Source organism: Bombina bombina, chromosome 4, assembly GCF_027579735.1.
Source record: "Bombina bombina isolate aBomBom1 chromosome 4, aBomBom1.pri, whole genome shotgun sequence".
Lineage (NCBI taxonomy): Eukaryota > Metazoa > Chordata > Amphibia > Anura > Bombinatoridae > Bombina > Bombina bombina.
Genome location: NC_069502.1, coordinates 47,560,603 through 47,584,092, shown reverse-complemented (window position 1 = coordinate 47,584,092; position 23,490 = coordinate 47,560,603). Strand labels below are relative to the sequence as shown.

The 23,490-nt window shown below is 43.8% G+C and overlaps 1 protein-coding gene across 1 annotated transcript in view; it reads left to right on the top strand.

Moving 5' to 3' along the window:
• Positions 1 to 23,490, top strand: part of LOC128655888 (interferon-induced very large GTPase 1-like) — a 120,660-nt gene that overhangs the window by 63,966 nt on the left and 33,204 nt on the right. Inside the window, 1 exon segment of the mRNA XM_053709479.1 lies at positions 6,122 to 6,279. The gene's annotated coding sequence lies outside the window, so the exon portion shown is untranslated.

Sequence of the window (23,490 nt, the reverse complement as noted above, 5' to 3'; positions counted from 1 at the left end):
GCCTCATTGAAAGCAATAGTGATTACTGTTTCTCTTATGTGGTCACAGGAGAACCATGCTCCTTTCTATTATCTCTCCTTAGTCCAGAGACATAAGGGATAAACCTCCTATTACGTCTTTCCTGTACCCACATGACTTAAATGAAATACTTATACTTAACAATAAGTTACATGAAATAAAAACACTTGACAACCAGTTAAATGGGCAAAAGACCGGTCACGGTCACATTTATTAACACATAAGCCTTTAAAACTAGGCCTATGTAAATATGCCAACTAGGCAACCAAAGTACTTCAAATAGGAGAACTGTAACAGTTCTTCGCTGGTGGCGGCAATGAACTAGCTAAAATTAACCCCTACTAGCAGACGGTCAGAGCCCTACACGGTGTGTGCAGTGTGGCACGATTGCCACACCCAATTGGCGGGGAGAGAGAGCTGTAAGCTGAAAGAGGTATTTGCCTAAGATTCGTAGGGGGGAGGAACCCCTAGGTCGGCACCTAGTGAGTGTCACCTCCCCCATCCCATGACATCACTCATCTCTCTCCCTGCCCGCTCTCTGGGCACTGACCGACCGCCACAAGAGTCAACCGCCTCTTGCCGCCACAACTGACAAGCTCTTCCCGTATATATTAACTCTATAACAATACAACCTTAAATTTAAAACATATACATTCAAACAACCATTAACAATGCTTTCCTAATATCCCCCAGAAAAATGTCCAAGCCCACCTCTGTCAGGTGAACACCATCAGGGCGATAGAGAGCCTTATTGTCAGCCGTCAACTCGTCATGCCTAATGGCAAAACCACCTAACGCCGTGACCGACCGCCCCATCTCCCTATTCAGCTTCTTCCTCACGTTATACGCTGCCCTCTGATTTACAATGTACCTCCAACGCAGTCGTGCAACTACATTGGACTAACCAATCTGTACCTCAGGAAGCCAAGCACAGGTCCAGCGTATGTCAGAAGCCATCTTTCGAATCAACTCCAAAACAGGAACGGACCCCATGTCGTTCCCCCCCAAATGCAGCACAATAATGTGGGGCTTTCCCCACCACCTGTGTGCATCCTGGAGCAAGGTGGGCAAATCATCCCAAGTTAAACCCCTGCGCCCTAGCCACCGCACATTAGCTCTGGATGCCGCCAATCCCAATTGCTGCCCGTCTGGCCGCTGCGACGCCCTGATGGACGCCCAGTGCACGAAGGAATGCCCCACAATCCACACCCGTTTCGCGGGGGCATTCATGCCTGAAAACATAGGATACAAGACTGAGCAAACCATGACCCACCGTTGCATCCCAAACACCCAACTACCATCAAAATCATGACCCCTTAATCAACTTGCGAAACCCAGCCTAACTGGGTTCGCCCCCCAAAGGGCGTATATATGCTTTAAAACGACCTGACTTCCAACGCCCCAATTTCTTAATATCTGATTCAGAAAAACCACTGGTCGCTGCGGTAGTGGCAGCCCCAATCCTAAAGGAATGGGACGCAATTCTCAACGGATCCAGCCCGGCAGCAGCCGCTGCCTTTGCCAGGACCCTTTTAAATTGAAACAACGATAAAGCAGACCCATCCTCATGAATGAATAACTGACGAAAACCCTGTGGTCTAAGCTGGCAATAATCGTTGTAACTCCTAACCGGGCAACATTCAGGGAATTCGTTTTTTCCTAGCACGAGCCAAGCTCCCTTGCCTTCCGGATCCGTCTCGGACCTAGGCACTAGGAGCAGCAGCCCATCATCTGATGGCCGCACATGCTCCCATTGTATCCCACCATACGTATCCCTCTTCGACGCAGCCACAAGCTCGCCGACCCTCAATGCCCCAGCCAGGGCAAACGAGAAGGCCGCCCTAAACAGTGCCGCCTCGAACAAGGATGAGCACACTGACTGCAGCGTACCCACCAGTTCGCGCAATCTTAGAGGTGTAATTGGTTCTCTGCGGTCTTTATCACGTGGGGACATCCGCCACCAACCCTTCATTACCTGTTTCACTAGAAATGACCGGGAAAAATCCGCAATACCTAACGCCTTATTGAAGAACGCCACGGCCGTAAGCCTGCTCTGAGCAGACAGCCTAGATACTCCCTGACTATGTAACCCCGCAAGCCAGTCAAGCACCTGTACCCATGTAGCCGCCATTACGGTAAACCCCTGTTGGCCGGCGAAGCAGACCCACGATCTCCAGTGCTTCTCATATGCACACCACGTCTTGGGAGCCAAGGAAGCCCTTATCAGGGGGAGGACCCTTTCCCAACCCCCGCCAACTGCCAAAGAAAAGGAGGGCAATTTAGACCGGTACTCGCGGCCCCCGGCGCCACCCTCCTAAACTGATCCCATTGAAATCTGGACAGAGCATCTGCTACGATGTTTCTAACGCCCAGCACGTGTCGCGCCGTGAAACGCACGTTCAACTGCAAACAACGCAACACCAGGTGTCGTAAGTATGTAACCACCCTGGGAGAAGAAGCAGATAGCCGGTTTATGGCAAAGACAACGCTCATGTTGTCTGACCAGAAAATCACCGCCCGGTTGGCGAGCCTCTGGCCCCAGAGTTCGACCGCCACAATGATTGGGAAAATTTCCAACAACGTTAGGTTTCTGGTCAAACCAGCGGAAACCCAATCCACTGGCCAAGGAGCCGCACTCCATTCGCCATTGAAATAAGCCCCATACCCAAAGCCACCCGCCGCATCAGTAAATAGATGAAGCGATTGATTGGACATAGGGCCCTCCTGCCAAATGCAGACACCGTTAAATTTCATCAGAAATTCCTCCCATACCCCGAGATCTTCTCTCATCTCCGCGGACACCCTAACCCGGGAACCCTTTCCCTTCGGGCCTTGCAGTTGACTCTCCAGTCTCCTGTTGAATACCCTTCCCATGGGTATGGCCCTGCCAGCGAAATTAAGTAGACCCAACAAGGACTGCAGTTCCTTGAGTGAAATCGATTCCGCACTGCGCACATACAAAACCACCTGCAACAGGCGATCGACTTTGTCCTGTGGCAACCTACAAACCGCAGCCTCAGTATCTATTTCGATACCAAGGAACGTAAGGCACGGGCAGGGACCCTGTGTCTTATCCTCTGCCAGAGGCACCCCGAATCTACCCATCATGTCTTGCATGATGACCATCATGCGTGAGCATTCGTCCGAATCCGCCCTACCTACCAGCAAGAAGTCATCCAGGTAGTGGGCCACGGCCCCACCCCCAGATGCCCTCTGCACCACCCAGTGTAGAAAGGAACTAAAACACTCGAACAAGGCGCATGATAGCGAGCATCCCATGGGAAGACATTTGTCCACATAGAAAGCCCCATCCGCCTTCATACCCATAAGCCTGAATGCTGACGGGTGAAGGGGCAGCAGACGAAAAGCTGACTCAATGTCCAGTTTCGCCATTAGAGCCCCAGCTCCCTTACCCCTGACGATCCCCAGAGTATCGTCAAATGACTGGTAGTGGACCGAGCTCATGTCCGGGTCGATGGCATCATTCACCGACCCCCCTTTTGGGAACGACAAGTAGTGAATAAGCCGAAACTTTCCAGTGTCCTTCTTGGGGACTACCCCCAAAGGAGACACCACTAAGTCAGGCAGCGGCCGGGCCCCGAATGGGCCCGCTACCCTGCCCAAAGCCAGTTCTTTATTCAGTTTTTCCCGCACTACTTCCGGGAATTCATAAGCCGACTTAAGGTTCCTGTGAACCACTGAACCCACAACATCACCCCCCACCGGGATCCTAAATCCCTCCCGCAACCCAGACCTAAGCAGCTGAGCAGCTTCTTGGTCCGGGTAATGAGCCAGCCAAGGCTCCATGGCTGTTAATCTAAGTGGGGTTGGGGCCCTTGTACCCAGGGCCCCCTCTGGATGCCGGTTTATCAGTGCCGGATTCCTTCCGCTTGCTGCAATCCGTCCCTGAATGGGGTCCGCCACAGAATTTGCAGATGTGACGAAAGGAACAACTAGCCCCTCTGTCACATTGTTTATCCAGGAATTTCCAGCATTCTCTGCCACTCCGCTTCTGCCTCTGGGCCACTCTATTAGCCCCTTGCCGAGGGGCAGGGGTGCTGCCCGCACCCCCTTCCAACCCCAGTTTTGACCAAAGGTCAATATCCTTAGTACCAAAGTGCAGGAGGGGGTTACTCACCATTTTCCTGCGGAAGGCCATGTCGTACTCCCGCCACGCACCTTCCTTAAACCTAGCCCGTATATCGTCAATGGTATCTTCGTATTTAAATAAGTTATGCCCCTGTGAGGGCCACTTATCTACATAACACGTAGCCAGTACCCTAAAGCAACGATGCCACTCCTCGAACGTCTCTGGCCTCTGGACCTTCTTTGGTCCTGTGCCATCCGCCGCTCGTTCTCTAGCCCTACAAGACTCGGGGGACAATTAAAAAATGTTGACATAACGCCCATCTTGAATTTTTTTGACCACCTTAGACTTTAGGTTACCATATAAGGAGTGCACCAAACACGGGTAGGTGTCCCCGTGAGACGCCACTTTCCTAGACACAGGGGGCGCTCCCATGACCGGGAACCCCAGGGGGGGCTCCTGCGCTAACGGAACTATGTGACTACTCTGAGCTCTAGGGGCTTTCCCTTTCACCTGCGCAGCAACCAGCTTTTTTATCATCTTAAACATCTCCTTCTGGCCCTTTCCCACTAAGCCCAAATCACCCTCACTCTCAGATCCCGACTCACTAGAGGATGAACCCAGCTCTACATGTGCAGATGTGTGTAATAGAAACTCACCGCTGGGGGCCAGTGGTGGCGCAGCTCCTGCAGGCGACTGCTGATGTCTGTCCTCTGTGGTAGTTGGCGATGAAGCAGCAAGCAGTACCGTCCCTTGCCGTGACGCAGAAGCTATAGCTGGAACTGCCGGATCCATCTGGAAACCCTGTGAAAACAAGACATTTTGGGGAGTACTCCGGGTGGATGACTGGACCCCTGGGGGGTTCCCACCCTGTTCCCCAGACAGACAGACACCAAGCGCAGCTGCAACCGCCCTCCTGATGATCTCCTCAGTACCACTGGCAATATGGCCCTGTAGCCCACTCACACTCTCACTGGCAGCCGCCCGCCTTAGGCCTGAAGTCACCTGCCTATTACTATCCCTGGCAACGTGTCCCCCTGAAGCTGTGCCTGCCACATCCAAATATTCAGTATCACCAGGAGAATCCCCCTGCCTAGCCACAGTTATCCCCCTGTGGACCCCTGTAAGCAATCTTGCCTGAGCAGAACGACCGGAAATAACACCTCTCCCCCTTTGTCTTAACGCAGTAGCTCTCCTGCCTCCAGGCGTTTTACCCAGTGCCTTGCCACACATAACCCCAAAGCTCCCTCTCGCACGCGCCCCAGTTGTCCCTTCACCCGCACGGAGCCTCCCCTAGTGTGCGCTCCGTGCGATGACCTGCTCCTGGCTCCTTCGCTGCGTTCACTGCAGCGCCTGCGCTCCTCCCTGTCTGAGACGTCACTCAGGGAGGATGCGCGCAACGCGACGCCACGCCGGAAGGGGCGGGGCTACGGCCCGACGCACGCCCAAGCTCATGAAGAGCCCTGACCACGTGGGCGCCCTGCTCTCCGGCCTGCACCACTGCTCCACCACCCAGGCCTCCCGGGGACAAGTTCCCCGCAAGCGCCTGGGCCAGTGTAAGGACCGAGGCCAAGGCCTCAGGCGGAAGGGCCGTAAGCTGCTGCCATGACGCCTGCCCGGCAGCAGCTTGGCCCGTTAGCGCACGCTCCCCCGGAGGGGGACCGGTAGGTGTATCCGGATCATCTAGATGGGGGTAAAGGGATGGGGAGACAGCCGCATGCACTACGGGACCCCTGGGAGGGGTATTTAATACAGGCCCCATAGCCTCTCGACTGGAGGAAGGCCCAGGCCCACCAACCAGCCCAGGGGCCGGGGGCACAGTAATACCAGGGGAGATAATTTGAATGGGATGAGGGACTGAGGGAGGTCCCTGGGATCCAGAGCCCACAGCAGTGGCCCTGGCTCCCAGCTCCCCCCTCGTGTTAGGCCTGCCCTGGGCCCTGGGGGCTAACTTGTTTTTGTGAACAGTGGAGGGGGGTACCACATCCTCTGATGCTGATCCGCTCTCTCTTGCAGCTCCCCTCATGCCTGGAACCTCCTTCACAACTTCTCTGTAGCGCTTTGGCGGCACAGACTTTCTCTTGGCACGCTCCATCTCCACAGAAAATTCTTCCTTGAAGTCTGCAACCTGGAACAAAAGAGGGCTGGATTCACTGCAGTCAGGACCTATAAAGGTAAGCAGAAACACCCGCCCCCCTACTTGCAACAATGTAACATCTAGTACATTCCAGACTTCAACTCAGTTATCCCTTAATTTTGTTACAGGCCCAGTAGAGGGCCCTCCACTTCCAACAGAATCCTGACTAGTTTAAAATTTTGCATTTAAAACTGTTCTTCAACAAAACTATTATCTAACATAAATAAAAGTAGTATTAGGATTACTTCTGACATAAATATTCTCTCCACTCCTTTTGTTCTATCAAATATAAACCTTCATACTTCACTAAAGGGACAAAAAAAGTGCAATAAGAAAATGCTGCAATACATTGACCCAATCATGAATGGCATATGTACATAAATGCCAATTAACATTAACCCTTGGGGCATTAACCCTTGTAAAGCAGTTAAACTCATAGGTCTGTGAAAGCAGTAGTTCAACAATAAAATGCCCCAGCAAACTGATCAATTTATTATTGATCTTCAGAGAAAATATATACTGTAAGTTTCTATAATTAGAACTAGTGCATATCTCCCAACTGTCCCTATTTGTGCAAAATAGTCAAGCCAATGAAGTGGCTGCCTATTCTGGTAACCAGGCCAGCCCTACATATCCAAAATACTATCTGTGAATGCGTCCCTGAAGGAACTGCAGTCGCAGTTCTACCAGCACAGGCAAAGTAGCTTATACCTGGGAGTGTCTCATAAAGATCTTTGTAAAACAATCCATAGGTCGCTTAGTGACAGTGCGAGTCAGTCCCAATAAACCAACAGCCTGGGAAGTAGGTGTCTCTAGCAGGTGATTGGTGGTCAACCAGTCACGTGTGCGCTCAGGAATGTGGTGACATCACGGTCGCACATTCCGTTGGGTCGCAGATTTCGACAAAACACCAGTTCTTCCTCTGCTCAGGCAGTAAGTTCCTGCGTCAGTGTAGGAGTGGTCCCCACTAGAAGGCTCCAGGTATGTCACCAACGAGGCAGTGGTGGATAGGTTACAGCTGTGGAGGGGGGAGGCTAGCTCTTGAAATTGTAAATAGTGCACAGTTCTGCGAAAAAAAGGGATATTCCCAACTGCAAGATACAAATTAAAAAGTCCAAAAACAAAATCGCTTAAACTGTAGTCTTGCTAAGTATTCTGTTTATTAGGCTGTGCAATATAACATGAAATGGTCGCAAACAAAAACGCCTGACGCATTTTGCGCAGTCTACGGGGAGAGGGATTTAGTGTAGTCTTGATATCCGTAGTCCTGAAGATAGGGCGCCTGTAATAAAAAACGGATATTTGTTTTGCTTTAACTAAACAAATATCCAAATTAATGTTCCAACCATGTAAAAAAAAAAAGGAAAAAAATACTGACGAAATTAATTCAGAAAAAAATCAAACTGGTTGAGTGGGGTGACATTGTCAGGGGCAAGATCACTTGTAATGGTGGTGCAATTTAAAAAGTGTACAGAGGTATGTAGACTTAACCTTTTAGACACAGATGATAGGTCAAGTACAACAGTGGGCAGGCTTATTTTTTTAACACATTGGTTTGTAGACATAAACTGATATCACAGAATGTACACACAATACACAGGTATACGCAGGCTTTGCTTGATGATATGGATGATACATAGAGGCCTAGTTATCAACGTGTCAACTTACCTGCCTTCGCCGGCCCAATACGCCCGCCTAAGCTTGCCTACCATCGCCGCCGCGGACCTGTAAAATTTTGCCTCAGTTATAAAAAAATCTATCAAAAAGTCGCGCACCAAGTACAGGGCGATGAGCAGCGGATTGTGAGAGTTATCACTCATCCGATCTCGCTGCTCTTCGGCTTTTTGACAGCTTTATTGCTAGCCTGTCACTAAGCACCCACACTAAACTACACTGTTCTACCCCCTATACCGGCGCCCCCGGAGCCCCCCGCAACCAAATAAAGTTATTAACCCCTAAACCACCACTCCTAGACCCCGCCGCAACTCTTATAAATGTATTAACCCCTAAACCGCCGCTCACGGACACTGCCGCCACCTACATTCTACCTAGTAACCCCTATCCTGCCCCCCCATACCGTCGCCACATATAATAACGTTATTAACCCCTATCCTGCTGATCCCGGACCTCGCCGCAACTAAATAAATAGTTTAACCCCTAAACCGCCGCTCCCGGACCCCGCCGCAACCTATATTAAACTTATTAACCCCTAATCTAACCCCTACACCGTCGCCACCTATAATAAATTTATTAACCCCTATCCTGCCCCCCCTACACCGCCGCATCTGTAATAAAATTATTAACCCCAAACCTAAGTCTAACCCTAACACACCCCTAACTTAAATATTAATTAAATAAATCTAAATAATATTTCTATTATTAACTAAATTAATCCTATTTAAAACTAAATACTTACCTATAAAATAAACCCTAATATAGCTACAATATAAATAATAATTATATTGTAGCTATCTTAGGATTTATTTTTATTTTACAGGAAACTTTCAATTTATTTTAACTAGGTACAATAGCTATTAAATAGTTATTAACTATTTAATAGCTACCTAGCTAAAATAAAGAGAAATTTACCTGTAAAATAAATCCTAACCTAAGTTACAATTACACCTAACACTACACTATACTTTAATAAATGAATCCTATTTAAAACTAAATACTTACCTGTAAAATAAACCCTAAGATAGCTACAATGTAATTAATAATTACATTGTAGCTATTTTATGATTTATATTTATTTTACAGGTAACTTTGTATTTATTTTAGCTAGTTAGAATAGTTATTAAATAGTTATTAACTATTTAATAACTACCTAGCTAAAAGAAATACAAAATTACCTGTAAAATAAATCCTAACCTAAGTTACAATTAAACCTAACACTACACTATCATTACATTAATTAAATAAATTAAATACAAATAACTACAATTAAATACAATTACATAAACTAACTAAAGTACAAAAAATAAAAAAGCTAAGTTACAAAAAATAAAAAAAATAAGTTACAAACATTTAAATAATATTACAACAATTTTAAGCTAATTACACCTAATCTAAGCCCCCTAATAAAATAACAAAGCCCCCCAAAATAAAAAATGACCTACCCTATTCTAAATTAAAAAAGTTCAAAGCTCTTTTACCTTACCAGCCCTTAAAAGGGCCTTTTGCGGGGCATGCCCCAAAGAATTCAGCTCTTTTGCCTGTAAAAGAAAAATACAACCCCCCCAACATTAAAACCCACCACCCACATACCCCTAATCTAACGAAAAAACTCCCTTAAAAAAACCTAACACTACCCCCCTGAAGATCATCCTACCTTGAGTTGTCTTCAGCCAGCCGACCCACCGATGGAACCGAAGAGGAGATCCGGAGCAGCAGAAGTCATCATCCAGGCGGCGCTGAAGAAGTCTTCCATCCGGGCAATGTCATCTTCCAAGCAGCGCTGAAGAAGTCTTCCATCCAGGCGATGTCATCTTCCAAGCGGGGTCTTCAATCTTCTTTCTTCAGGATCCATCTTCATCCCGCCGATGCGGAACATCCTTCTTCCCCAACGGACTACCGACGAATGAAGGCTCCTTTAAGGGACGTCATCCAAGATGGCGTCCCTTCAATTCCGATTGGCTGATAGGATTCTATCAGCCAATCGGAATTTAGGTAGGAAAAATCTGATTGGCTGACTGAATCAGCCAATCAGATTGAAGTTCAATCCGATTGGCTGATCCAATCAGCCAATCAGATTGAGCTTGCATTCTATTGGCTGTTCCGATCAGCCAATAGAATGCGAGCTCAATCTGATTGGCTAATTCAGTCAGCCAATCAGATTTTTCCTACCTAAATTCCGATTGGCTGATAGAATCCTATCAGCCAATCGGAATTTAGGTAGGAAAAATCTGATTGGCTGACTGAATCAGCCAATCAGATTGAAGTTCAATCCGATTGGCTGATCCAATCAGCCAATCAGATTGAAGCTTGCATTCTATTGGCTGTTCCGATCAGCCAATAGAATGCGAGCTCAATCTGATTGGCTGATTCAATCAGCCAATCAGATTTTTCCTACCTTAATTCCGATTGGCTGATAGAATCCTATCAGCCAATCGGAATTGAAGGGATGCCATCTTGGATGACGTCCCTTAAAGGAGCCTTCATTCGTCGGTAGTCCGTCGGGGAAGAGGATGTTCCGCGTCGGCGGGATGAACATGGATCCTGAAGAAAGAAGATTGAAGGACCCCGCTTGGAAGATGACATCGCCCGGATGGAAGACTTCTTCAGCGCCGCTTGGAAGATGACATCGCCCGGATGGAAGACTTCTTCAGCGCCGCTTGGAAGATGACATCGCCCGGATGGAAGACTTCTTCAGCGCCGCCTGGATGATGACTTCATCGGATGGAAGACTTCTTCAGCGCCCCTTGGAGGATCACTTCTGCCGCTCCGGATCTCCTCTTCGGTTCCATCGGTGGGTCGGCTGGCTGAAGACAACTCAAGGTAGGATGATCTTCAGGGGGGTAGTGTTAGTTTTTTTTAAGGGGGGTTTGGGTTAGATTAGGGGTATGTGGGTGGTGGGTTTTAATGTTTAATGTTTAGTTAGTTTATGTAATTGTATTTAATTGTAGTTATTTGTATTTAATTTATTTAATTAATGTAATGATAGTGTAGTGTTAGGTGTAATTGTAACTTAGGTTAGGATTTATTTTACAGGTAAATTTCTCTTTATTTTAGCTAGGTAGCTATTAAATAGTTAATAACTATTTAATAGCTATTGTACCTAGTTAAAATAAATTGAAAGTTACCTGTAAAATAAAAATAAATCCTAAGATAGCTACAATATAATTATTATTTATATTGTAGCTATATTAGGATTTATTTTATAGGTAAGTATTTAGTTTTAAATAGGATTAATTTAGTTCATAATAGAAATATTATTTAGATTTATTTAATTAATATTTAAGTTAGGGGGGTGTTAGGGTTAGGGTTAGACTTAGGTTTAGGGGTTAATAATTTTATTACAGTGGCGGCGGTGTTGGGGGGGCAGGATAGGGGTTAATAAATTTATTATAGGTGGCGACGGTGTAGGGGGGGCAGATTAGGGGTTAATAAATTTATTATAGCTTGCGGTGGGCTCCGGGAGCGGCGGTTTAGGGGTTAATCATTTTATTAGAGTGGCGGTAGGCTCTGGGAGCGGCGGTTTAGGGGGTAATACATTTATTTAGTTGCGGCGGTGTAGGGGGGCAGATTAGGGGTGTTTAGACTCGGGGTACATGTTAGGGTGTTAGGTGTAGACAGCTCCCATAGGAATCAATGGGATGTCTGGCAGCAGCGAACTTGTACTTTCGCTATGATCAGACTCCCATTGATTCCTATGGGATCCGCTGCCTCCATGGCGGCGGATTGAAAATCAGGTACGCTGGGCCGGAAAAGTGCCGAGCGTACCTGCTAGTTTTTTGATAACTAGCAAAAGTAGTCAGATTGTGCCGCACTTGTATGCAGAACATCTGGAGTGATGTAAGAATCGATCTGTGTCAGACTGAGTCCGGCGGATCGAAGCTTACGTCACAAAATTCTACTTTTGCCGGTCTCTAGCCTTTGATAACTAAGGCGAATCAGCCTCACCACAAATACGCTGCAGAATTCCAGCGTATTTGAGGTTGACGGCTTGATAACTAGGCCTCATAGGATACACAGATTAAACAAGATGGTAGGCAAGAGTGTCAAAAGCCCACTCCTGAAATTTTGCTCTTTTTATCGAAGTTTAAGCCCCATTGGAGTCACTCTTTTTACGGCAATGAGACACTTTTTTTTAAAATGACGAGTAGCTGATTTGTGCATCAAGCAACTCCTGCTGCACAAGCTGACACTGGATTTGTTTTGTTTTATTCCTCTCCTGGAAATTTCTGTGGATGCCCATGAATATAGATAACATAGAAGATATACAGTTATGTACATTTGGCTTGAATGTACATATGGTATAGAGGATACACAGACATGCTGTCAGGGTTTTTTCCCTGCTTTTGGCCAGATTACGAGTTTTGCGTTATGAGCTGTGCGGTGCTAACGAGCAGTTTTAACTCATCGCTCACTTACATGCAGCGCTGTTATTACAAGTTTTTACAAACCCGGCGTTAAAAGGCAAGAAGTGAGCGAAGAGCAAAATTGTGCTCCATACCCCACTCCAATACCATGATTGTGCACGATTTCCTCATAGACACCAATGGGGAGAGCCGGGTGAAAAAAAAGTCTAACATCTGCAATAAAGCAGTGTAAAGCTCCTTAACTCAGCCCCATTGATTCCTATGGGGAAACACATTTTATGTTTACACCTAACACCCTAAACATTAACCCCCGAATCTAAACACCTCCTAATCTTACACTTATTAACCCCTAATCTGCCGCCTCCGACATCGCTGGCACCTACATTATATTATTAACCCCTAATCTGCCGCTCCGGACATCGCCGCCACCTACATTATACTTATGAACCCCTAATCTGCTGCCCCCAACATCGTTGACACCTACATTATATTTATTAACCCCTAATCTCTGGCCCCAATGTCACCGCAACCTACCTACACTTATTAACCCCTAATCTGCCGCCCCCAATGTCACTGACACTATAATAAAGATATTAACCCCTAATCTGCCGTCCCTAACATCACCGCCACCTACTTACATTTATTAACCCCTAATCTGCTGCCCCCAATGTCGCCGCCACTATACTAAATTTATTGACCCCTAAACCTAAGTCTAACCCTAATACCCCCTAATTTAAATATAATTAAAATAAATATAAATATAAAATTCCTATCATTAACTAAATAATTCCTAAATACCTACCTGTAAAATAAACCCTAAGATTGCTACAATATAACTAATAGTTACATTGTATCTATCTTAGGGTTTATTTTTATTTTACAGACAAGTTTGTATTTATTTTAACTAGGTTGAATAGTTACTAAATAGTTATTAACTATTTACTAACTACCTAGCTAAAATAAATACAAATTGACCTGTAAAATAAAACCTAACCTAAGTTACACTAACACCTAACACTACACTACAATTAAATAAATTCCCTAAATTAAATACAATTAACTAAATTCAAAACAATTAGCTAAATTACAAAAAAACAAACAAACAATAAATTACAAAAAATAAAAAACAAATTACAAGATCTTTAAAACTAATTACTCCTAATCTAATAGCCCTATCAAAATAAAAAAAAGCCCACCCAAAAAAAAAAAAAAACCTAGCCTAAACTAAACTTAAAAGGGCCTTTTGCGGGGCATTGCCCCAAAGAAATCAGCTCTTTTACCTGTAAAAAAAAAATACAAACAACCCCCCAATTAGATTCCGATTAGATGATAGAATTGCATTAGCCAATAGGATTTTTTCAACCTTAATTCCTATTGGCTGATAGAATTTTATCATCTAATCGGAATCTAAGGGACGCCATCTTGGATGACGTCATTTAAAGGAACCTTCATTCAGCAAGAAGGTGTCGAAAGAAGAGGATGCTCCGCGCCGGATGTCTTGAAGATGGAGCCGCTCTGCGTTGGAAGGATGAAGATAGAAGATGACGTCTGGGTGAAGACTTCTGCCCATCTGGAGGACAACTTCTGCCCGTCTGGAGGATACTTCTGCCGGCTTCGTTGAGGACATCTTGCCGCTTGGATGAAGACTTCTCCCGGTAAGTGGATCTTTGGGGGTTAGTGTTTGGATTTTTTTAAGGGTGTATTGGGTGGATTTTATTTTTAGGTTAGGGCTTTGGGCCGCAATAGAGCTAAATGCCCTTTTAAAGGGCAATGCCCATCCAAATGGCCTTTTCAGGGCAATGGGGAGCTTAGGTTTTTTTAGTTAGGGTTTTATTGTTGGGGTTGTTTGTATTTTTTTTTAAAAAGGTAAAAGAGATTATTTCTTTGGGGCAATGACCCACAAAAGGCCCTTTTAAGGGCTATTGGTAGTTTAGTTTAGGCCAGGAGGATTTTTATTTTGGGTGCCCTTTTTTTATTTTGATAGGGCTATTAGATTAGGTGTGATTAGTTTAAATATCTTGTAGATAATATGTTTATTATAGTGGCGGCAATGTCCGGAGCGGCAGATTAGGAGTTAATATTTTTATTTTAGTGTTTGCTATGCGGGAGGGCCTCGGTTTAGGGGTTAATAGGTAGATTATGGGTGTTAGTGTACTTTTTAGCACTTTAGTTAGGAGTTTTATGCTACAGCTTTGTAGTGTAAAACTCATAACTACTGACTTTAGAATGCGTTACGAATCCTGCGGGATAGGCTGTACCGCTAACTTTTTGGCCTAAAAAAAAAGCTTATAATACTGGCGCAATGGAAGTCCCATTGAAAATAGACTATACACAAATTGCGTAAGTTGATTTGCGGTAAGGCCAACAAAGTGTGCGGGACAGCTTTACCTACAAGACTCTTTTTTACTCATAACGCAAAACTCGTAATCTAGCCGCCTTTTTGGTAGTTTATTCTAGATTAGTCTTTTTTTTATTTTGGGGTGGGTATTTTTTTAATCTTTATTTTTTAGGATAATTTCGTTGTTTTTTTTTGTAATGGTAGATTTTTTTTGCTTTTGTAACGTTTTAGGTAAGGCAGCTTAGGTTTTGTTTCACAGGTAAGTTTGTATTTATCTTAACTAGGTAGTTAGTAAATAGTTAATAACTATTTATTAACTAGTCTACCTAGTTAAAATAAATACAAACTTGCCTGTGAAATAAAATAAAACCTAAGCTATATACAATGTAACTATTAGTTAAAGTGTAGATAGCTTAGGTTTTATTTCACAGGTAAGTATTTAGTTTTAAATATGAATTATTTAGTTAATAATTGTAAATTTAATTTAGATCTAATTTCATTATGTTAAAGTTAGGGGGTGTTAGGGTTAGGGTTACGTTAGGGTTAGGGGTTAATAGTTTAATTTAGGTTGTTGCGATGTGGGGGAGTGGCGGTTTAGGGGTTAATTGTTTTATTTAGTGATAGTGATGTGGGAGGCCAGAGGTTTAGGGGTTAATATCAGGATCGGCGGAATAGGGGTTAATAACTGTAATATAGTTGCAGCGATGTTGTGGTGTGGCGGATAAGCGGTTAATAACTTTAGTATAGTGGTGGCAATATCGGGAGCGGCAGATTAGGGGTTAATACCTTTACTTAGGTGGCGGTGATATTGGGAGAGGCAGATTAAGGGTTATAACTGTAGGCAGGCGTCGGCGATGTCAGGGGCACCAGATTAGGGTTGTTTAGACTCTTTATGTTAGGGTGTTAGATTTAAACTGTCTTTTCTTTTTCCCCATAGACATCAGTGGGGCTGCGTTACAGAGCTTTTGTTTCCGCGATTGCAGGGGTTAGACTTTGTTTTTGCCGGCTCTCCCCATTGATGTCTATGGGGAAAGCGTGTACGAGCACGTCAAACACAACGCTTGTTTTGTGTGCGGTGTGGAGCTTAAAATCTCCATATCGCACGTGCAAGCCGAGTTTTTCAAAACTTGTAATGGCAGCGCTATAGGGGGTTAAATAATGCAACTTTTGTTGCATTCGTTACTTTCCCTATAGCGCTCAAAATTCGTAATCTAGGTGTATGTTACTTATGATAGGAGGTTTGTGGAGAGGATACATAGAGGTGCTAATATATAATATATCACTAATTGTTATAAGACAAAAACAGGTATTGACGCACATCCAAACACATAAGACCACATATTTTTTCACATATTTTTAAATGCTGCAAAAAATTGCCTGCTTAATATTTTTTACATTTTTAAACAATGTTGGGATCTTAGTCACACAATATGGCCATATTCTGCTCAGCCAGTCACCACATACAATTCTAATATACCAAAATAGGATTCCAACATTGCAATACTATGGCCTCTAGTTATCAACGTGTCTACTTACCTGCCATCGCTTGGCCCCAATACGCCTGCCTAAGCTCGCCTACCATCGCCACCGTGGACCTGAATAATCTCGCCAAAGTTATCAAAAAATCTGTCAAAAAGCTGCGCACCAAGTACGGGGCGATGAGCAGCGGACTGTGATAATTATCACTCATCCGATATCGCTGCTCTTCGGATTTCTATTGTTAAGTGTATTCAGTCCACGGGTCATCCATTACTTATGGGATATATTCCCTTCCCAACAGGAAGTTGCAAGAGGATCACCCAAGCAGAGCTGCTATATAGCTCCTCCCCTCACATGTCATATCCAGTCATTCTCTTGCAACCCTCAACATAGAAGGAAGGTCGTGAGAGGAGTGTGGAGTTTTTTATATTTAATTACTTCTTCAATCAAAAGTTTGTTATTTTTAAATGGCACCGGAGTGTGCTGTTTTTTCTCTCAGGCAGTATTTAGAAGAAGAATCTGCCTGCGTTTTCTATGATCTTAGCAGAAGTAACTAAGATCCACTGGCTGTTCTCGCACATTCTGAGGAGTGGGGTAACTTCAGAAGGGGAATAGCATGCCGGGGTTTCCCTGCAAATAAGGTATGTGCAGTAAATATTTTTCCAAGGAATGGAATTGACTAAGAAAATACTGCTGATACCGATGTAATGTAAGTACAGCCTTAAATGCAGTAGTAGCGACTGGTATCAGGCTGATGAATGTATGTGCAGTAAAGTAATTTTCTAAGGAATGGAATTTGACTAAGAAAATGCTGTTAATACTGAAGTGATGTATGAGCCTTAACTGCAGTAGTAGCGACTGGTAGCAGGCTTATCTATAACAATACATAACCTTTAAAATTGATGTTTTAAAACGTTTACTGGCATGTTAATCGTTTTTTGTGAGGTACATTGGTGATAAAACTTATTGGGGCATGAATTTTTCCACATGGCTGTCGTATATTTCTGCATAGAAACAGTTAACTGAGGTTTCCCACTGTTGTAATATGAGTGGGAGGGGCCTATTTTAGCGCTTTTTTGCACAGTAAAAATTCAGTCACAGTCTTCCTACTTCTTCCTCCATGATCCAGGACGTCTCTAGAGAGCTCAGGGGATTTCAAAAATCATTTTGAGGGAGGTAATCAGTCACAGCAGACCTGTGACAGTGTGTTTGACTGTGTTAAAAACGTTAATTCTTATATTGATTATCCGTTTTGGGTACTAAGGGGTTAATCATCCATTTGCTAGTGGGTGCAATGCTCTGCTAACTTAATACATTTACTGTGAAAATTTGGTTGCTATAACTGATTTGGTTCATTGTTATTTCAACTGTGACAGTTTTTTTGTGCTTCTTAAAGCGGCAGTAGCGTTTTTTTATATTGCTTGTAAATTTATTTGAAAGTATTTCCAAGCTTGCTAGTCTCATTGCTAGTCTGTTTAAACATGTCTGACACAGATGAATCTGTTTGTTCACTAGGGCCTAGATTTAGAGTTCGGCGGTAGCCGTGAAAACCAGCGTTAGAGGCTCCTAACGCTGGTTTTGGCCGCCCGCTGGTATTTGGAGTCAGTGATTAAATGGTCTAACGCTCACTTTTCAGCCGCGACTTTTCCATACCGCAGATCCCCCTACGCCAATTGCGTATCCTATCTTTTCAATGGGATCTTCCTAACGCCGGTATTTAGAGTCGTTTCTGAAGTGAGCGTTAGAGCTCTAACGACAAAACTCCAGCCGCCTGAAAATAGCAGGAGTTAAGAGCTTTTCTGGGCTAAAACGCCGGTTCATAAAGCTCTTAACTACTGTACCCTAAAGTACACTAACACCCATAAACTACCTATGTACCCCTAAACCGAGGTCCCCCCACATCGCCAACACTCGATTAAATTTTTTTAACCCCTAATCTGCCGACCGCCACCTACGTTATACTTATGTATCCCTAATCTGCTGCCCCTAACCCCGCCGACCCCTGTATTACATTTATTAACCCCTAACCTGCCCCCCACAACGTCGCCGCCAGCTACTTAAAATAATTAACCCCTAATCTTCCGACCGCAAAGCGCCGCCACCCTACGTTATCCCTATGTACCCCCTAATCTGCTGCCCTAACATCGCCGACCCCTATATTATATTTATTAACCCCTAATCTGCCCCCCTCAACGTCGCCGACACCTGCCTACACTTATTAACCCCTAATCTGCCGAGCGGACCGCACCGCTACTATAATAAAGTTATTACCCCTAACCCGCCTCACTAACCCTATCATAAATAGTATTAACCCCTAATCTGCCCTCCCTAACATCGCCGACACCTACCTTCAATTATTAACCCCTAATCTGCCGAGCGGGACCTCACCGCTATTCTAATAAATGTATTAACCCCTAAAGCTAGTCTAACCCTAACACTAACACCCTCCCCCCCTAACTTAAATATAATTTACATCTAACGAAATAAATTAACTCTTATTAAATAACTTATTCCTATTTAAAGCTAAATACTTACCTGTAAAATAAATCCTAATATAGCTACAATATAAATTATAATTATATTATAGCTATTTTAGGATTAATATTTATTTTACAGGCAACTTTGTAATTATTTTAACCAGGTACAATAGCTATTAAATAGTTAAGAACTATTTAATAGTTACCTAGTTAAAATAATAACAAATTTACCTGTAAAATAAATCCTAACCTAATATATAATTAAACCTAACACTACCCTATCAATAAATTAATTAAATAAACTACCTACAATTACCTACAATTAACCTAACACTACACTATCAATAAATTAATTAAACACAATTCCTACAAATAAATACAATTAAATAAACTAGCTAAAGTACAAAAAATAAAAAAGAACTAAGTTACAAAAAATAAAAAAATATTTACAAACATAAGAAAAATATTACAACAATTTTAAACTAATTACACCGACTCTAAGCCCCTAATAAAATAACAAAAGACCCCCAAAATAAAAAATTCCCTACCCTATTCTAAATTAAAAAAGTTAAAAGCTCTTTTACCTTTCCAGCCCTGAACAGGGCCCTTTGCGGGGCATGCCCCAAGAATTTCAGCTCTTTTACCTGTAAAAAAAACCATACAATCCCCCCCCAACATTACAACCCACCACCCACATACCCCTAATCTAACCCAAACCCCCCTTAAATAAACCTAACACTAAGCCCCTGAAGATCTTCCTACCTTGTCTTCACCATCCAGGTTCACCGATCCGTCCTGAAGAGCTCCTCCGATGTCCTGATCCAAGCCCAAGCGGGGGGCTGGAAGAGGTCCATGATCCGGTCAAAGTCTTCATCCAAGCGGGGCAGAAGAGGATCTTCCATCCGATTGAAGTCATCATCCAGGCGGCATCTTCTCTGGTCTTCCATCCGGAGCGAAGCGGCAGGATCCTGAAGACCTCCAGCGCGGATCATCCATCCGGCCCGACGACTTGAACGACGAATGACTGTTCCTTTAAGGGACGTCATCCAAGATGGCGTCCCTTGAATTCCGATTGGCTGATAGGATTCTATCAGCCAATCGGAATTAAGGTAGGAATTTTCTGATTGGCTGATGGAATCAGCCAATCAGAATCAAGTTCAATCCGATTGGCTGATCCAATCAGCCAATCAGATTGAGCTCGCATTCTATTGGCTGATCGGAACAGCCAATAGAATGCGAGCTCAATCTGATTGGCTGATTGGATCAGCCAATCGGATTTGAACGTGATTCCTGATTTGCTGATTCCATCAGCCAATCAGAAAATTTCTACCTTAATTCCGATTGGCTGATAGAATCCTATCAGCCAATCGGAATTCGAGGGACGCCATCTTGGATGACGTCCCTTAAAGGAACAGTCATTCGTCGTTCAGTCATCGGGCCGGATGGATGTTCCGCGCTGGAGGTCTTCAGGATCCTGCTGCTTCGCTCCGGATGGAAGACCATAGAAGATGCCGCCTGGATGATGACTTCAATCGGATGGAAGATCCTCTTCTGCCCCGCTTGGATGAAGACTTTGACCGGATCATGGACCTCTTCAGCCCCCCACTTGGCTTGGATCAGGACATCGGAGGAGCTCTTCAGGACGGATCGGTGAACCTGGATGGTGAAGACAAGGTAGGAAGATCTTCAGGGGCTTAGTGTTAGGTTTATTTAAGGGGGGGGTTTGGGTTAGATTAGGGGTATGTGGGTGTGGGTTGTAATGTTGGAGGGGGGGGATTGTATGTTTTTTTTTTACAGGCAAAAGAGCTGAAATTCTTGGGGCATGCCCCGCAAAGGGCCCTGTTCAGGGCTGGTAAGGTAAAAGAGCTTTTAACTTTTTAATTTAGAATAGGGTAGGGAATTTTTTATTTTGGGGGTCTTTGTTATTTTATTAGGGGGCTTAGAGTAGGTGTAATTAGTTTAAAATTGTTGTAATATTTTTCTTATGTTTGTAAATATTTTTTTATTTTTTGTAACTTAGTTCTTTTTTATTTTTTTGTACTTTAGCTAGTTTATTTAATTGTATTTATTTGTAGGAATTGTGTTTAATTAATTTATTGATAGTGTAGTGTTAGGTTAATTGTAGGTAATTGTAGGTAGTTTATTTAATTAATTTATTGATAGGGTAGTGTTAGGTTTAATTATATCTTAGGTTAGGATTTATTTTACAGGTAAATTTGTTATTATTTTAACTAGGTAACTATTAAATAGTTCTTAACTATTTAATAGCTATTGTACCTGGTTTAAAATAATTACAAAGTTGCCTGTAAAATAAATATTAATCCTAAAATAGCTATAATATAATTATAATTTATATTGTAGCTATATTAGGATTTATTTTACAGGTAAGTATTTAGCTTTAAATAGGAATAAGTTATTTAATAAGAGTTAATTTTATTTCGTTAGATGTAAATTATATTTAAGTTAGGGGGGGTGTTAGTGTTAGGGTTAGACTTAGCTTTAGGGGTTAATACATTTATTAGAATAGCGGTGAGGTCCGCTCGGCAGATTAGGGGTTAATAATTGAAGGTAGGTGTCGCGATGTTAGGGAGGGCAGATTAGGGGTTAATACTATTTATGATAGGGTTAGTGAGGCGGGTTAGGGGTTAATAACTTTATTATAGTAGCGGTGCGGTCCGCTCGGCAGATTAGGGGTTAATAAGTGTAGGCAGGTGTCGGCGACGTTGAGGGGGGCAGATTAGGGGTTAATAAATATAATATAGGGGTCGGCGATGTTAGGGGCAGCAGATTAGGGGTACATAGGGATAACGTAGGTGGCGGCGGTTTACGGAGCGGCAGATTAGGGGTTAAAAAAAATATGCAGGGGGTCAGCGATAGCGGGGGCGGCAGAAATAGGGGTTAATAAGTGTAAGGTTAGGGGTGTTTTAGACTCGGGGTACATGTTAGAGTGTTAGGTGCAGACGTAGGAAGTGTTTCCCCATAGGAAACAATGGGGCTGCGTTAGGAGCTGAACGCTGCTTTTTTGCAGGTGTTAGGTTTTTTTTCAGCTCAAACAGCCCCATTGTTTCCTATGGGAGAATCGTGCACGAGCACGTTTTTGAGGCTGGCCGCGTCCGTAAGCAACTCTGGTATCGAGAGTTGCATTTGCGGTAAAAATGCTCTACGCTCCTTTTTTGGAGCCTAACGCAGCATTTGTTTGAACTCTCGATACCAGAGTTAAATTTATGGTGCGGCCAGAAAAAAACCCACGCAGCGTTAACAGCCCTTCTACCGCCAAACTCCAAATCTAGGCCTAGGTTTGAAGGCCAATGTGGAGCCCCATAGAAAGATGTGTACTAAATGCATTGATTTCACTTTAAATAATAAAGGTCAATCTTTATTTGTAAAGGAATTATCACCAGACAACGAGGGGAAAGTTATGCATAAATGCTTGCCGTGTCCTTCATTCCATTCCACACCCGTCAGTAGCTCAGTGCATGGAAGTAATCGGCTTAATGGTAGCGGCAAAGGAAATAGTTCCATTTGCGCGCCTACATCTCAGACCGCTGCAATTATGCATGCTAAGTCAGTGGAATGGGGATTACTCAGATTTGTCCCCTCGACTAAATCTGGATCAAGAGACCAGAGATTCTCTTCTCTGGTGGCTTTCTCGGGTCCATTTGTCCAAAGGGATGACCAGGCCAGATTGGACGATTGTAACAACAGATGCCAGCCTTCTAGGTTGGGGCGCAGTCTGGAACTCCCTGAAGGAGTGGACTCAGGAGGAGAAACTCCTCCCAATAAATATTCTGGAGTTAAGAGCAATATTCAATGCTCTTCTAGCTTGGCCTCAGTTAGCAAAAAGGAGGTTCATCAGATTTCAGTCGGACAATATCACGACTGTGGCTTACATCAACCATCAAGGAGGAACCAGGAGTTCCCTAGCGATGTTAGAAGTCTCCAAGATAATTCGCTGGGCAGAGTCTCACTCTTGACTACCTCGACTGATTGCCAAGATCAAACAGGAGAGAGCATCTGTGATTCTGATAGCGCCTGCGTGGCCACGCAGGACCTGGTATGCAGACCTAGTGGACATGTCGTCCTGTCCACCATGGTCTCTGCCTCTGAGGCAGGACCTTCTAATTCAGGGTCCTTTCAACCATCCAAATCTAATTTCTCTGAGGCTGACTGCATGGAGATTGAACGCTTGATCCTATCAAAGCGCGGCTTCTCAGAGTCGGTTATTGATACCTTAATACAGGCTTGGAAACCTGTTACCAGAAAGATTTACCATAAGATATGGCGTAAATATTTATATTGGTGCGAATCCAAGAGTTACTCATGGAGTAAAGTTAGGATTCCTAGGATATTGTCTTTTCTACAAGAGGGTTTAGAAAAGGGCTTATCTGCTAGTTCGCTAAAGGGACAGATTTGTGCTCTATCTATTCTTTTACACAAACGTCTGGCAGAAATTCCAGACGTTCAGGCTTTTTGTCAGGATTTGGCTAGGATTAAGCCTGTGTTTAAGACTGTTGCTCCGCCGTGGAGCTTAAACTTAGTTCTTAACGTTCTTCAAGGTGTTCCATTTGAACCCCTTCATTCCATTGATATCAAGCTGTTATCTTGGAAAGTTCTGTTTTTGATGGCTATTTCCTCGGCCCGAAGAGTCTCTGAGTTATCTGCCTTACATTGTGATTCTCCTTATCTGATTTTTCATTCAGACAAGGTAGTTCTGCGTACTAAACCTGGGTTCTTACCTAAGGTAGTTTCTAACAGGAATATCAATCAAGAGATTGTTGTTCCATCATTATGTCCTAACCCTTCTTCAAAGAAGGAACGACTTTTGCATAATCTGGACGTAGTCCGTGCCCTGAAGTTCTATTTACAGGCAACTAAGGATTTTCGTCAAACGTCTTCCCTGTTTGTCGTTTATT